Source organism: Ruditapes philippinarum, unplaced genomic scaffold (assembly GCF_026571515.1).
Source record: "Ruditapes philippinarum isolate M1 unplaced genomic scaffold, ASM2657151v2 ctg848_1_1_1_1, whole genome shotgun sequence".
NCBI lineage: Eukaryota > Metazoa > Mollusca > Bivalvia > Venerida > Veneridae > Ruditapes > Ruditapes philippinarum.
The window spans coordinates 200,631-218,585 of NW_026860662.1; positions in this window are offsets into that span (position 1 = coordinate 200,631).

Below are 17,955 nucleotides of genomic sequence, written 5' to 3' on the forward strand. Positions count from 1 at the left end.
TGTCAATGAAGAGGATAATAAGGAGCAATTTGGAGTGAAACTAGAAGACACTAAATTATCAGAAGAAGAAAAGAGTACAGTGTACAAAATGTTTACAAAATGGCAGCATATTTTTTCAAAAGGTCCAACAGATTTAGGAAATACTGATCTTATAGAACATGAAAGTCATTTATCAGACGAGAAGCCATTCAAACAATCTCATAGAAATATACCACCTGCTCTACTTAAAGAAGTCCGTGAACATCTAAAGGAAATGATTGAGTGTGGCGCAATCAGACCATCAAACTCCTTATTCATCCAACGTAGTTATCGTTAGAAAGAAAGATGGTACAATTCGTTTCTGTGTGGATTACCGTAAATTAAATGAACGTACAATCAAAGATGCCTATGCTATCCCCAGAATAGAAAATACTCTTCATCTTCTCTCTGGATCCAAATACTTTTCAAAACTCGATCTTAAGCAGGTTACTGGCAAGTTTCTGTAAAAGAAGAAGACAAACCAAAGACAGCCTTTTCAGTAGCATCACTAGGATTTTACGAATGTAACCGGATGCCTTTTGGACTAACAAATGCACCGCAACTTTTCAAAGACTCATGGAGAGATGTATGGGCGACCTCAACTTATGAGACTGTTTGATTTATCTGGACGACATCATCATTTTTTTCAACAAATTTTCAAGAACATATAGAACATCTCGAAGCTGTTTTCAGTCGTCTTGCTCAGAATAGTCTAAAATTAAAACCAAGTAAATGCGAGTTCTTGAAATCATCTGTTACTAACCTTGGACATGTCGTTTCAGAGGAAGGAATACATGCAGATCCTGAAAAGATAGAAGCTGTTAAATCATGGCCAGTACCTAAAACTACAAAAGAAGTCAGACAATTCTTTGGATTTACTGGCTACTACAGAAGATTAATAAGAGGATATGCTTCAGTTGTTCGACCTTTAAATGATCTTTTAATTGGTTATTCAACCAACAAGAAACAAAAATCATCAAAAGAAAAGAGTACCTTTTACATGGAAAGAAGAAACAACAGAAAGCGTTTGATACAATTATTTCCAAATTAACAAATCCACCAGTGCTAGCTTATGCAAACTATCAACTTCCGTTTATTGTTCACACAGATGCCTCATCAACAGGACTCGGCTCTGTACTATATCAAAGACAAGGTGGAATAGATAGAGTTATAGCCTACGCTAGTAGAAGCCTCAAACCATCTGAAAAACACTATCCAGCACATAAACTAGAATTTTTTGGCGCTAAAATGGGATGTTTCTGAAAAATTCAACGACTACCTTTATGGCAATAAATTCGAAGGTCTTACTGACAACAACCCTATTACTTACGTTCAGACTGCAGCAAAACTAGACGCTACAGGGCACCGTTGGCTGGCTGCATTATCAGGAAATGATTACACAATTAAATACAGAAGTGGAAAACAAAATGCAGATGCAGATGGTTTATCTAGACAATACCAAAGCAATACTGAAGAATACAATTCTACAATAGATAAAGAAACTATAAACGCACTTACCTTTTCTGCAAATGTCAACACCAAACAAGCTCCTTTCGTCTTTAGCATACTTACCCCTGAAAACTTACCTGAAGTTGAATCCTCATCTACAGAACTTCCTCCGGAAGATTTAGTTGAGTCCGAATCTCTTTGTTCTAAAGACTGGAAAAAATCACAAAACGACGACAACATCATATCGCAAGTATATCAACACCTAAAAGAAGGAACAAGGCCTTCCGCTAAGCGAACCTCGTCAATGAATTCTGGTGTTTTGAAATACTTACGTGACGGGGAAAAATTAGTACTCAGAGACAATGTTGTATATCGTCAAGGAACGTACGGAAATGATACCTACCTTCAATTACTTTTACCAGCAAACATCCGAGAAGATATATTTCAAACACTTCATGACGACTTAGGTCACCAGGGCAGAGATCGAACAATATCACTTTTCAGACAACGATTTTATTGGCCAGGCATGGATACGTGGATAGAAGAAAAAGTAAAACAATGTCCCAGATGTATTAGAAGAAAAACATTACCCGCAACAGCTTCATTAGTTACTATAAATTCTACAACTCCAATGGAAATTCTTTGTGTTGACTTCCTTAGTCTAGAAAAATCAAAAGGTGGATTTGAAAACATTTTAGTCGTTACGGACCATTTTACTAGATATTCTCAAGCATATCCAACTTAAAATCAAACAGCTAAAACAACCGCAAAAGTTCTTTTTGACCAATTTATTGAACATTATGGCTTCCCATCAAGAATACACAGTGACCAGGGCGCAAATTTCGAATCTTCACTTATTAAAGATCTTTGTCAATTAGCAGGTATTGGAAAATGTCATACCACACCGTACCACCCAATCGGCAATGGAAAGGCAGAACGTTTTAATTCAACATTACAAAAAATGCTAGGAACCCTGGAAAATAATGAAAAATCAGACTGGAAATCACAAGTCGCCCCACTCGTACATGCATACAATGTCCCCATTCATACTAGCACTGGATATTCCCCATACTTTATAATGTTTGGTAGACATCCAATATAAGCAATAGATGCATTTCTAGGATTACCAACAGATGAAAACAACAACATCACACAAACTGAAAACGTTAGAAAACTCAAAGAACGTCTATCTATTGCTTATAAAAAAGCCGAAGACAATGCGAAACATTCAGCTGATAAATATAAAACAAGATATGATATCAGAGCAAAAGCCGCTACAATAAATAAAGGTGACCTAGTTTTAGTTCGAAATGTAAAGCTTCGTGGAAAAAATAAATTAGCCGACAAATGGGAAGATACCCCTTACTTTGTTATGGAGCAGCCAAATCAAAACATACCTGTTTTTTTTTTGAAAAGATAGTCCAAGATCAAACAAGACACGGACATTACATAGGAATTTACTTCTTCTACCGTAAAGTAAAAAGGTGAAAGACCCTTACCTGGAAACAAAACACAACAACGAAGATCCTGAAATAGAAAGAAATATAACTTACCTTGAACCTGAAATGAAATTTGATACAAGTGCATCCTTTAAAAAATACTTACCTTGAAAATCAACAAGGAAAAGATTCTCGTCCTGATAACGTTCTAGAAAATACAAGTGACTAATATATTATTCCGGCCAGAAGATGCAAACCAAATAATAAAAATAAATGTTTAACATCAGCTGATGATAAAGCTTTTATAGGCCGACCAATAAGAACTAGAATAACCCCAAGATGGCAACGGTCAGGTGACTGGATATTGGACCACAAATGTACATAGTGTAAATAATTACATCTGAAAAAGAATGAGAGGTTTTCGTGACATAAATTGTGTGACAATGATAGATGAAAATTTATAATATATTGTAGAAGATTATTGACATTCGTATTGAGAATTGTAAACGAGATGATTATGTGAATACACATGCAAGAGGAAACTTATGTCATGTTGATTTACACATCATAACTATTACATAATTTAAGCCCCATATACATTTCTCCTCAAACATTTTACACTATTCACAAATACTCACTTATTATCTGATGAGAATATACTATATACTATATATATAAATTTATACATGAGTGTTATTTTTCTTATTATATTATATTATTGTTTTTAAAAATAATTTGTTGTTTTTATTAATGCAAAATGCTATAATTCATTTCGCGTATTAAATGTCGGGACGCCATTTCCGAAGCAGGGGGAGTATGTCGTAGGGTAAAAATATGATAAATGTTTTCCGTTGTTTTTGTTTATTTGTAAATCATGACCCGACTTGTACTCCGTAGTTTTTTCCCCGATATTTTCAATAACTAATCTTTGATCTGTTTATACACGTGACACTTTTCAACCAATCATAATTTACTTTTCTAGTCAAACCCGTTTTTCAAATTGTATACGCCTTTTATAGTGCAAGTAAATTTTTAAAAATACCAAATATCTCTGGATATATTAAATATTTATTCAGGTAATTAAGATTTTTGTACTTTATAAACATATCTCTAAATATATTGTAAATCTTAAGTTTGATAATTATATAATGTTATACCATTAACGAAATCAATTTTGTGTTTTGTTAGCGGACTGTAACGCGCCATCACACATAAATGTATATTGTTTCGTTTGTTTACATTTTTTGACGGCTGTCATCTGTCAAATGATTATTCTATATGTTATGTTTGTATAATGTTATTTTTTTATATTTTCAGATTTGTTTTAATCTTTATCATATTTATTGATAAAGTAATTATATTATACCCCAATTAAAAACTTTATGAAATAGTTTTGTCATTACTCAAACCTACAAACCTTATACGGAATCTGTGAGGCCGGTGACAAAATCCAAATTTTATTCATCAAGAACACATTACTCATCAAGCATAGTAAATATATAAATATATAAATGATAGGTGTGAACATATGTACTGATACTGACAACATTTCGAGTTATGTCATAGATACGAATGTTTGTATAATACTGTTTATCTGATGGTATAAGATATTTAAGTTATCAATCATTCATTTAACGTCGGCCTTGCCAACGATCTATCCATAAGGAACTTTCAACATCTACAGTTATTTCATCATTTAGCTGTGAATCATTTAATATCTTCATATGAATGTCTAATTATTACATAATTATTTCAAGCGTCACCTTTAAAAAAACTCAGAAAAAACCATCAACATAACGACACAAGACTTTTCAGCTACAGTCGGTCCTTTCCCTTCTTTTAGCTATTTTGATAGGTTTTTTTAATTAAAACATCTAACAAACGTCTTAAATTAACCTATGCTTTAAAAGAGACGTTAGATATATGACACGGTAAACAATATATGATTTTTATACACGATTTGAATTTTTGTTTTGTTCACAGTTATCAAAAGTGTACACAAGTTGGCTATATAGTAATTGCCAAACTTTATTTTACTGAAAATTTCTCTTAGCAGATGAAGGTAAGTGGACTAAGATATATAACGTTTATTGTACGAATAATTAACCTGGTGATTCATTATTACAATTAAACAACATTATCAAAGAAACATAACTTATTACTATTTGTGTTCATAGAACGGGTTATTAACATATACTTGTTAATTGTTTCTAATTTCGGGTAATATCAAAATAAACGTGAAGCCAATTGCATCGTCATCATGCTAACACCAAACATGATGATGGGTAAAAGCTATTCTGCACTCTTCCTTTAAGCAATTGTATTTGTATGTGCTCTTTTGTAGACATATCTACGTTTTGGAATGAATGATGAATTGTAAAATCCTTGCATAGTTTATCTTATGAAGATTTAAAAACTTATTAGCAATAAATTATTATTAGTCATGATCAAAATAAACTATTTCGTCTCTGTAACTGTCCAGATTCTTGATTATTGTGTTTTATTTGTCTCGACATACTACCAGTAAAATATCCATTCGGATTTTCAAGAAGTATTTAAAAAGATAAAACTATGATGATTTTTATATGTGTATGTGCCAGTAATACATATATCGTATTATTTCATTCAACTTTAATTTTACTCTCTTTGCAACTTATGTCCCCGCTTAAAAAAATGACTCGGCTTGATTTCCTATACATCTATTGAAAGACACGCAGATTTTGGCACCAATTATATTCAAGGGATCTTGAACAATAAAAGTATTATAATCACAAATCCGGAATAATAACACGACTTTGACCAGCTACGTGACATATTTGTCTTGCTATTTTATTAATTCTTAAGGTTGATTTACGATTAGTTTGTTCATGCCAAGACCGGAACAAAAGAAACAAATCAACTAACCCTAACCTTCGAGATGTGAGCTTTTTACGACCTATTCTGTAATGTTCCACGACGATTTCATTCAAAAGAATTTGGATGAAACAATGTGTATAGTAATTGGGATTTGATGAGCTTCAGAAAGAATCATCTAAACGTGATAGCTTCATATCACAACTCAGTCAACAAGTTGTTGTGCTTTCTCTAGTAGCTTATGAAAATCTGGAAACAAAGTGATCCCTCGGAAGCATTAATCACAACAAAATTACATAAGAATTGCAGACTCGGTTTGATTGAGTCTGTACATGAGGGATAATGAATGAGTGCAACATCCCTCACGCCCCCTAGCACCGGCTTGAGCGGTACTCAATTCTCAACACTTAATAGTGCTGGTATCAAATGATCCCGAAGGACCAGAAAAAATATAACAACACTGAAGTGAAGTACGGGGCAACTTTTTACAGCTGCCACACAGCACTTGACACCTGCTGACTCAAACTCAAACTTAATCGTAAAACTTATGACTCAAACTTAATCGTAAACAGAACGCTAGACTTATCACTTTATTTCAGTGGTTCTGATTTGTTCAAAATTATCAGAAAATGGTTAATGCCATATTGATAATGTCTTTAAGAATCAATAGTGCTACAAAAGGGAATTCTCTATTCTTCCAATTCTATACTTTCTGCTTTTGCATTGCCTTTTACAAAGGCATTATATCTATGCACAAAAAAATGTGTACTTCATACAAAATAATTAAGCCCGAAAAGTTTTATCTTAATACGTAAGAATCAATCATTATTTACTTCGAAGAAATCCACATCATCGAAGGTTGGTAAACGTTAACACAAAGCGAATATCATTGTAAAAATTTACGCTTGTGAGATTCAGCATTGTTTCAGACCCCACATTGAGCTGTTTTGAGTGACGATTGATTAACTTAATTGCTCTACGTCTTGGAAACAGAAACCCATCCAGGTGAACGTTTTCTCTATCTACAGAGAGGAATATGTAAACAAAGCAATTGCTCATCTGAACATTTGGTTCATTGGAAAATGCATTATATGCTCCGTGCTAACGACACCACTGCAGTTCTAAATATATTTTGAAATTTATATACTCCGGACTAAACAATAAAAGCGGTTCCTGTATGATAAGCATTTTCACAAAAACTATCCAGAGAAGAATATTGCTTCATATAGATGTAAAACAACAATAATAGATAAGATGTAAGGTTCTCAAAGCAAGGCAACACTTGCATACAAACAGTAGTTCTATATTGTGTGAAACATAATTTTTCCCTCCTTAACGTTTCTGTCCATATGGACCTCTTGTAGGACTTAGACGCTTTAATTTTTGGAATATATGTACATGTTATAATTTTTGCATTAAACAACTAAAGAGATTACACTATGTTTGGCCGAGGGTAGCAAGAAGGGGGTATATAGGAAAAAATATGTTCTCCTGTGATAAATAGAACAAATGAGCATCTTAAGTATGTTTTGTTTTCTCGTCTTGTGGTGAAGCATGGAAAATGAACATAGCATGGCAATTCTTCCATTTTTGTCAGGGTATATTTATTTTTAGGATTTATGATTCGAGGATCATAATGTTCCGGCTCCGCATGATCTTTTAACATACTCTTTACTCAACCACACTGCTATGTGCACATCCTTGCAAAAACATTTCTGGAATTTCATTCATTTCATAGATTATCAGGTATGTCACTTGTCAACGTGTGTACAACAATAAATTACGACAAAGAACGTGTCCTATCCAGTAAATATTGTATTATATTTTTACGAATTCGAGAAATAGCAGCCTGCACACATTAAGACTTGCTTGAACATCCAAGCTTTCTTTGGTAATTCCTTCTGTTTATTTGTTTGTTTGTTTTGTTGTTGTTTTCTTATAAAATATAACAAACCTTAATCAGTATGATAGGCATCAGCGTAGAAATAACGAACATATTTATCCTACATAACTTAACCTTCTGTTTAACGTTAAGTACATTATACTTAGAATTTAAGCTATAGAATAAGAGAACCAGTTCAAACCATCTTCATGCTGTTTGTATAATCTGTATGTAGTTAACGTGAGGTCTATCTGGAAAACTTCACAACATACTGGTGGCCCTTAATTATATAAAATTGAAAATAGCAAATTTGCGTTTCGGAAATGGCAACTGTCTGTGCAAATATGATTAATGTATAAATATATTGATTTCGAACGTTTTAAACTTTACACCCTTATTTAAATTAAATGTTTTAAGTAATTCTTTGAACGAGGTTAAAGAAAGTTTATAGCAGAATTATCGCACTTTCTTAGTATATAATAGAAATAATTGTTTTTAACAGAAGTAGGAATAAGAAACAAAACCATGAATAAAAGACTAGTTAGAAGACCAAAGGATAAGAAAATAGCGAGAATGTACCATTCAAGCTTTCCTTTTAAATAATATGTCAAATGGATCAGACTTTTTTTTGTTTCTGCTTTGTTTCGTTTCTTTTTTTGTCTCTTTGCTATTGTTTTTTTCTCTTAGCATCAATCAGAATTGTGATATTTTCCGTTAACACTACAACGTACATTCCAAGGTAAATGTAATGCAATTGTAGCTTTAAAAGTAAAATATTAACGGTAGATTAAATTGTTCCCCAAACAAGCGTACTTCATTTGAAAACGTTATTCAATGTAATGCTATTTCATCATATACATTGTTAATAATACACACCATTTTTTTACAAAAAACAGCGAAAGTGTGTCTATAGACTATATTAAGTATGTCATATCTTCAAACTAGTAGACTTGAAAAAGTACATCTTCAACAGAGTAACAAGTACCCGTTAATTTCACTTCAATTTTCTTTCTCTTGCACATCATAATTCCTCATCAGCATTTCTCAAGCATTCTTACTCGTTTACTCGTTCTATCAATACATATATTTTTTGTCAAACAGTTTTCAGAAATGCTAAAAAAAATCCAACGTTATAGCAACGGTTCTCAGAATGTATCACAACACTTGGACTAATATTTACCGCATCATGTCAATGATTGATAGATTTGTGTGAAATCAAATATCATGATGAGGCATAGTAAGTAGATTTGTTTATTTCACTTACGTTGCCCATGGTATTCAATAATGCAGAATAAATAAGAAAGCTAAACAACTAATATTCTACGAGAATGTAACCTTAAATTTGATAGTGGTAGAGCTTGCGCAGAATTTATTAAAAACTTAATCTGGAGTTAATAGGATAATGTAACGTAAACCAATATTTATTTGTTTATTTCCTGTTCAAAATGTGATGCAACTCAAGCATAGAATCCCCCTTTGCTAACTGTTTATCTTTGCAGGGAAAATGATTTTGCCACGGCATGGGTATTCTTATATTCATATTACATGTTATTTGTGGCACTATATAAAGAGTTTGAAAATCTAAATGGAAATGTAGCGTAAGTGTATAAATACTTGAATCTGACTTTTATTGGAAATCATATCTTTCTTGACAATTTCGTTCAGAGCAGCAAGTGTGGTATGAAACAAAGACATACATACAAGTATAAACTCAGACTAGAGAAATAAAGTGAACTTTTATAAGATTTTGTTGATCATTACTAATATCTGTTGCCAAAATAATATTGATTCAATGTGTATTCTATTCCAATAATGGCATGGAATCACATGATACACGTAATTTATTTTATCTAATATCTACTCTTTTTATATCGGTAGCGGTAATTTTTAAAAGTGCAAATAACGGAATCTGGCTATTGATTCATCAAACGTGTGCAAGTTACCGCCAACTGATTCATTATGTTAAAATAGGATCACCTGAAGTGGGATGTGTTATAAAAACAAATTATCTCAAACTGTTTTCATCGCCCTGATTTCTGTACTTTAATCTGTACTTTTAAAACATATTGCTCTTAACTATAATAAATAGGATATACCACAAAAACAATGATGCCAAAAAAACCGTATGTTTACGGTTTATTTAAAAGCATTCAACGGTTTGTAGGTCGTATCCTTCAGTCTTGTAGTGTAGAGATTGAGCCAACGAGTGACGAGTCACTTTAAATAAAACCCTTGTTCATGCAAACTGGACAACAGGAAAAGGGAAATTTAAATTGAAGTGCATTCAAATAACGTTTTTGTATTAATTATAATACTGTCCAATAGCGGTGTTCGTTGAGGTCAAATATAAAATGGTAATATTTTAGTCATAAAACCACAACGATAACAAACCTGTACCATCACAATCATAACATGTTTACAAACACTAGTGTTCCAGAAAATAAACAACTGAAGGATAAAGACGTCATAGTGTTGTTCCGGTAATTATATGATCAGAATAGAGCACATTGTAATAGTTTCCTAGGTGGATAAATATGAAAGCTGCTAATTATCATAATTTTACCACACAACGTCATCTAATATATCTCACAAACTGATACTTCCATGAAAGAAAACTTAAGATCCGTCTTGAATGTTTCAATCCCTTGTACGATATGAGAAACTAGTTCTGTTGTTTTTGTAATATATTTCATAGTTACAATATATTCGTGTGTATGGCAAGTTAGATTTTAATATATTGTACATAGATTCGTTTCATAAATAACAAGAACATAATTTTCTCTCCTTCTTCAGTATGGAGAATGTATAGTAATTTTGTCTCTTGTTTATTATAAAACTATGTTTGTTTTATTTACTCTTGACTGACTTAAATGTTTTAAATGTGTGTATATTTTCGATGTTCGAGCTATATATACTTAAAGTATGCTCAAAAAAACTTTAATTGCTATCATAAAAACCTATAGGTATCTTTAAATAATACAAAACAAAAATAACTCTAATAGAAGAAGACCTTATAATAATTATCTCGAATGTTTCATTATTAGACAGGAAATAATACATTATTATTTTCAAGAAGTCTTCACAAGCACTAAATGTAAATCTCTACAAAATTTGTAACACTAACCTACATTTAGAAATCGTATTTGTATCTCTTGGAATTCAGTTGACGTTGAATTCAAACATATTCTCAAAACACTTCAGGAACATATTTTAAAAAAAATATCAGATTTATAAACAATCGGAGATGCGCATTAAATAAACAAATCTCCAATTGTATATCATCTTTTAATTTGCTAAATCAGTATTGTTACAGACCCCACACAAAGCATTTTAGTTTAAAGCGGGATAAGCATTATGCCTCCCAAACAATGCAACTCAAGTGCGGTGTTATTTATCTTTATTCAGCCGAGGACTTGCACTTAGTAAACATAAAATAATTTACATAATGTAGCTTTTGACTTAATCACAAAATCATATTATAGCTCATAAAAGGGCTAATTTTTATTTCTCAAAAACTTTTTATTTTAAGTATCTTGTCACATTTTCCAGAAAACTCATATAGACAATTATCGTTGCTCTTTTTGCAAATAGGTATAATCATCGAAAAAAGCTTAGATTAAAAGATGCTGGTTTGCGGTAGAACATTATATAATAGTTGAAGTTTACAATTTTGAGTTATTTAGCTAAATATGAACTATTTGTAATTATGAAAAAATAAAAATGACCTTTATATTTCCCTGATAGTTGTCTTTCTATTTTGAAAGATGTTGTCGTAAGCTCTTGGGGTCAGGTGTGCCAAGGAGGATTGGGGTGAGACAAATTTAATGTCTCAAGCTAGGTTATTAAACACTATACAATAAAATAATCTTAGTTTAAACACAATTTTATTTCATTACTTACAGAACTTACAGATATAGATGGTTCTTGGTGTTTGACTTTAATATATTTACAAGCAGCCAATATCATATTGAAAAATAGTGACTCAAATGCGGTTGTTCCCCTGTGCCAAATACTAAAAAGGAGCTGTTTTTACATGACCTCTATTGTATACGAACACGGAAGTGAATGAAATTACTCGAAAAGCTAAATTCGCATCGAGGTGAAATTGTTGTGATAGCCTTTGATATTACAGAGATTTATATACTTTATCTTACACAAGGCTACATGTTAACCCTAACACTGAACCAGAATAATTCCATGACATACCTGTTTTAAACAATGATAGAAAAAGTCAGTCCGGTAACAGGAACATTTTGATAACAAGTGCTCATACTTCAAAGAAATGAAAGCTAAAAAAGTGAAATGTTTCTCCTGAAATAGTAATTCACCTCTCTGTCTATCATCAATCTATTTCAACAGTGGATTATCCTTTTTCCTTGAACTTTGAAATGTTACTGTGTATTTTACCTAGTACCCCCAATGTATTGTTGGGGAAAATAAATGGTAACCACTTTTGATGTAGACAGGGATATGTCAGTGTACAAACTAATCTCTATAGCTTAATGTTCTTCTAATTCTACTTAAAATCTGTTACAATTTAGCTCATCTCCACATTTTTGTTCAAAATTATTTTAGGTGGTAAGTTCTTTAAGAAAACATGTCGAAATTATTATAAAAACGTTTTTGTAGCTCACCTGATTACATCATGGACATGATGAACCTTGATGACCCCCATAATGTTCATTATTATTTTCTTATCTTATTTAAACCAAACGTGGAAATAACTTCTACAACAAAGAAACATTTTGCTAAATTTCTTGAGATTACCTGATCCAAGTATACTTACAAAGTTTCGGCTTCTGAAAGTGTCAAAACAGTTATAAATTCCCTCCTTGATTGTAAGATAGCAGTATTTTCTAGTAACACTGCTTTTGTTGAAACATATATGTACTTGTATTATATTTGTATTACATTTCAATATGTTTACTGTAATCATATGCATATGTTTTTGTGCCACAAGCCTTTTATCAATGAATTTTGTGTCATTGTTATTAAACAGACTCTCAAAAACTTACACAAGTCGGGCTTGTTCCTGGAGGAAAACCTCATCTTGAATTATTAAGGTATGATCAACAGAAGCCACAAAGGATGCGTTATATGATTGGTAATGGTTCTTTATCATTGAACTGTAAAAGATCTTGGTTCCGTCTTAGATTTGGCACCATCTAATCTCTGACTTCAAAGGAATCTGCTTACCAAAAGCAACAAAGCCTGGTGATTAGATATTTGATGAATGACATGGCTCGGGTGACCTCTTAAGTAACCAATAGCCTGAGGCTAAAGGGACTCCGTCCCTGAAGTAGTTGTGTATATTATGTATATTTGCTTATCTATGTACCTTTTAAAGACTGTTGCCGAGATGTCACATTATGCTGAATGACATTATAGTACTCGAGAGTACCAGAAAAAATGCTCATACGCTCACTTACGTAGATATACTTCAGTATACGCCATTCACGTTTAAGATACAATGTAAAACATAAATACACGTTCGAGCACCCAAAAACCGAAAAATATGTTGAACATGTTCAAGAATTTTCAACGTACACGTATAAAGTGATCTTGCACAATCGGTCCTGTACTTGGGTTATGTTGATTTACAAGCTGATATTGTCAACTATACACGTGACGAAGTCTTTGAGCGTCTTCTATACAGAGCTGCATTACTGGTACTGGTACTGGTACTGCAGTACATACTGCAGCAATTTTGCAAGTACTGGTACTGATACTGAATTACTCTTACAAAATTTTGCTACTACTGGTACTGGTACTGCATTACTGTCTTAAAAAGTGGTACTGCTACTGCAATACCCAGTACTTTTGGTTTTGATAAAAATAAAAAATAACATCAATTTTTCTCATAAAATAAAGCTGTAAATTACATTAACTATACTTTATTTTTGTGAAAAAGTAAGTTATCAAATCTAAAGATAATTTGCTGCAATATTCCTTCAAATGTTAAGTATTCATCATTAAAAAGCACCAAAGACTTAATGTAAAAATTAAATTAAGATAAACAGACTCAATAACTCTTTACCCTAAAATATCCTTATTAAAATCTTTTATTACTTTGTTTTACTAGTAAAAGAGCAAAATAAACACTAATTAATTTCTTCTATTCTTAAAAATCCCATTTCAAGTGAAAAAAGTGATATTGTTAACACCATAAAAAGTTGTTATTTACTTTGGTATAAATTGAACAGAGGTGTGAAGGTGTGAAAGGCAACAAAAGACTGTTGTGTTTTAAATGAAAGATGTTTGCATTGTATTTATACAGTTGACTGGTTACTAAACAATTAGATATGACATGAATATATGTTGTAAATATTACTTGTAAAAAGTATTTTAAAACTATAAAGTTGTAAATATGTTATTTTAACTTTAAAGTAATTATGATTTTACTTTTTTGCTGAATAATATTTGCAATTATTTGTTTGACACTGTATTTATTCAAACTTTGATGAATATATAAAAGTAATGGTACTGATACTTAATTACTTCACCAAAAAAAGTACTGGTACTGCAGTACCAAGCTAAAATCTAGTACTGGTACTGGTAATGGTACTGCATAATTTGCCAAGTACTGGTACTGGTACTTAAGTACTACACCCTTAGTACTGATGCAGCTCTGCTTCTATACGCCCTTTTGCCTTACGCATATACACGCATTCTCAATATCATTTACAGAATAGATAAAAACGCTTTCCACATAGCATATTCGTCTTATTATGTGCTATATATTTTATCTAAAGCATCTGTTCCACCAAACATGTTCCGTTTTAATTAAATCAAAAAAAAAAAGTGGTCAACTGTCATGTTTTGAAAAAATATTTATCGCACAATAGTAAAAAATGAAACGTACGTGACTGTCTCTATAAGAAAAATGAACTTGAAATGTTTTCATGTTTCAATTGGTCTTTTATAAAACAATTGTTTGGTGTTTTTTTGTATCTCACAATGCCTTAGCGTGAATTTAACAGTGAAACATACTGAAAACTATGATAAAAATGTAAACAAAATTGTTGTTTCTTCCTTTCCACTGATAAATGCCTTTTGGAGTATGCGTTTTTAAACAGTGAAGAAAATTTTTTTTAGAAAATAAGATCTTTCAAAGTTTGAAGTTTTCTGGCTGATAACTGGCCACATTGGTCAAAATAATGTATTATAAAAGTGGTATATAAAGATGCCGTAATTGATGGATGATTTTCTGAGAAAATTAAAACGTATTTTTTGCCGCGAAACGTACGTTACTGATGCTACAGGAACTGATGAAAATGTAAAGAGGTAGACTTGTGTCAAGCAGTTAAAGCTTCCCTCAATTAGAAGTTATGTGTTGAGAAATTGTTATAATTGCTCAAGTCTGTGTCCAGATCTGCATTGAAAAGTGGTCAGAAATGTACGTTACCGAAACGAACGTTACCGCAATTTAAAAAATATTCACTACACTTAAAATATGATACCTTAGGTAAGAAAATTTATATGGAGAGAAGAGTTTTGTAACATCAAAGCCTAAATAAATATTGCATTGTGTCACTGTGGATATAATTTAAGGTAAATTCATGTTTGATATACGATATCACAATATATATTAGAACCAATTTATGTATATAAACACACATCTACTGAAAACATTCTGCTGGATTTTTGGATGTGATAGCATGTTTATTTTGCAATGTAAACAAAAGGTAGTAGTGGAAAGTATATTTCTGCTAAAAAGTACCATGAAATGTACGTTACTGTTGGTAACGTACATTTCAAAACTAGTATTAGTAATTTCAATGAAGAGTACCTCCCGAATTCTTAAAAGTTACTTCATGAATATGTTTTTCATGTAATAACAAGTAAGAATAGGATGATTAGAAACGAAAACAAATTAAATATAACTGTATTTGCATCAGTTGCATATGAATTTTATTCAGGTATTTTTTCTATCTACAAAAGTTGGGACTAGTACAATATCTGGTTGTTTAAGTTGAACAGTTGTGATGATAATGAACATTTTTAATCTTTTCTCTAGCATCTGCACACTCAAATGTGCATTGTGTATGGACTATAAAGGTCTACAAAACAATGATTTCTCACTTACATTAACATCAATAACAAGTAACGTACATTTCAATTGTAGTAACGTACATTTCAGAGACTGAAATTAAGGGCTGAGATTCAAAAAGGCTACAGGTAGAGAACAAGAGCTGAACGATACCGAAAGTTATCTTTTGAAAGAGCGTTATTTTAGAATTACTTATTACAGAATCCGAAATATTTGACTAACAAAGCGAGAAATGAAAGAAACAATGTTTTATAAAACAAAAGCAAACAATGTTTCATATAAGCAATGTTTCGTATAAAGTAAATGATTTTTTTCCAGAATTTACCTTATTGTGTACATAACACTGGAATATATTGTAAAGCAACAAAACAATCAAGTTAATGTGTCACACTTCTAAAGCATTTATTTTTACATGCATTTCACAAAATTAATGTGATTTTGGTAATCATAATGTCTTAAAACATGCGAATTTCTAATGAAAGATATTAACAGGACTTTCGATGAATCATCTTCAAATGTATGTTACTTGCAAAGTTGCACATAAAATTGAAGTTTGCGATAGTAAAACATGTTTTTATTAATTCTTTTTACATAAAAATGCAACAAATTTTATCAATTACACCATAATGGGGCTCAAAACATTTCTGGACATTGCTGTAAAATTATCCTCATAACAATGAATAACGTAGCATACAACGATGATCGCATGTGTTTTTGAATTATTTTATAAAGTAAAAATGTTTGTTGTTTTAAAAATTTAAAATAGGAAACGTTTTGTTTATAATGTTAAATATTAATTGGTGTCTTTTTATGTACAACACCCATGCCAGAAAACTGAAATGTACGTTACCAATGAGAGTTTACAACAGTATTTAATAAAGTTTTTAAGAAAGTCTTCAAAAATGCTAAAGATTGATATTTTAAAGCATTTTATCACACACGTATGTTGTAATAAAGGGTTAAATATGCAATATAATGTTGTTTACATGTACTTTTACCTTATATGAACAGAATCATCAATTAAAATACATCTTATTTCTGTATGCATATACAATATCTTATTCTGACCAAGCGTTGATGATTTTTGTAGTTAATTGTTCAAATGTTTAGAAAAGGAATAAATACCAAACAGAAATATTTAAGTTTTTCCCATTCCTGTCAGATTTTCTTAATGAATTCACTGTTGATATTTTTTGTATTAAACTGAAATGTACGTTACAAAATTATTACTTTACTTTTAAGGCATTTGGGGTGAAAAATCAACCGCTACATGCATGAATTAGTTTACAACGAGGAGTTTATATGTATCATAAATAACCAATAACATTGTAATGTCGAACTGCTTTTCATTGATAAATCTGTAAAGAACTTCGAAGAATGCATTGAAATAGTAAAATATGTATCATTCATCTGTAAAATTTGTTATTGTTTTAACATTTCAAAACCTGAATATATTGGTATAATTTAACAAAAAATGTGTTTATTTCCATCCTACATCTTTTGAGAAGGGAATTGTGAAAACAAAATTACTGACTAGTTCAACAGTTACATGTTTATGAGCTGCTAATTTAAGGGACACTCAAAGTAACGTACATTTCTGTGCCTGTTTTTATAAGAATGACCTGCTCAATTTGATATGGAACTGAGAGAACATGGTTCGTATCTTGTTTGCAAGAATTCAAATTTATGTCCGGGAGATATTCTTTTTCCATATTCAAATATTATTTTTATGATCTCTGAACATTATTTTTTTCACTTTCCGTGATTCAATATTTGCAAATGGTATTGAGAATGCGTGATAGCGCATGCGCGAGAAATATAACACTCGCTCGATCAGGGCTTCAAATCCCTAACGTCAATGATACAGATCATATAATATACTTGCTCTTTCTTCAATTTCAACCATATATTCCTTAACTTACTATAACAAATGTAAATATGTACAGTTTGTCATGTTACACTAGGCAAATATGCACCACTTAAATTAAAAAACTTAGCAAATGTTACTCATCTGCGAATATGAATTTGATAGAAATATTTTTGTAAGAACTATTAAAATGATACAAAAAAACGAACATGTATTTTTTATCGTGAACAATATCATTGAATATATATAAAATTCGTACATTGTATGTATAATAAATGCCGTTGAAGAAGGCCGTAAGGCCAAAATATACGACAAATTAAATTATATACAGCAAATTAGAGAGTTTATCTTCGAAATAATGTAAATATATTTGTTCATCTGATGCTCATTGCCGATA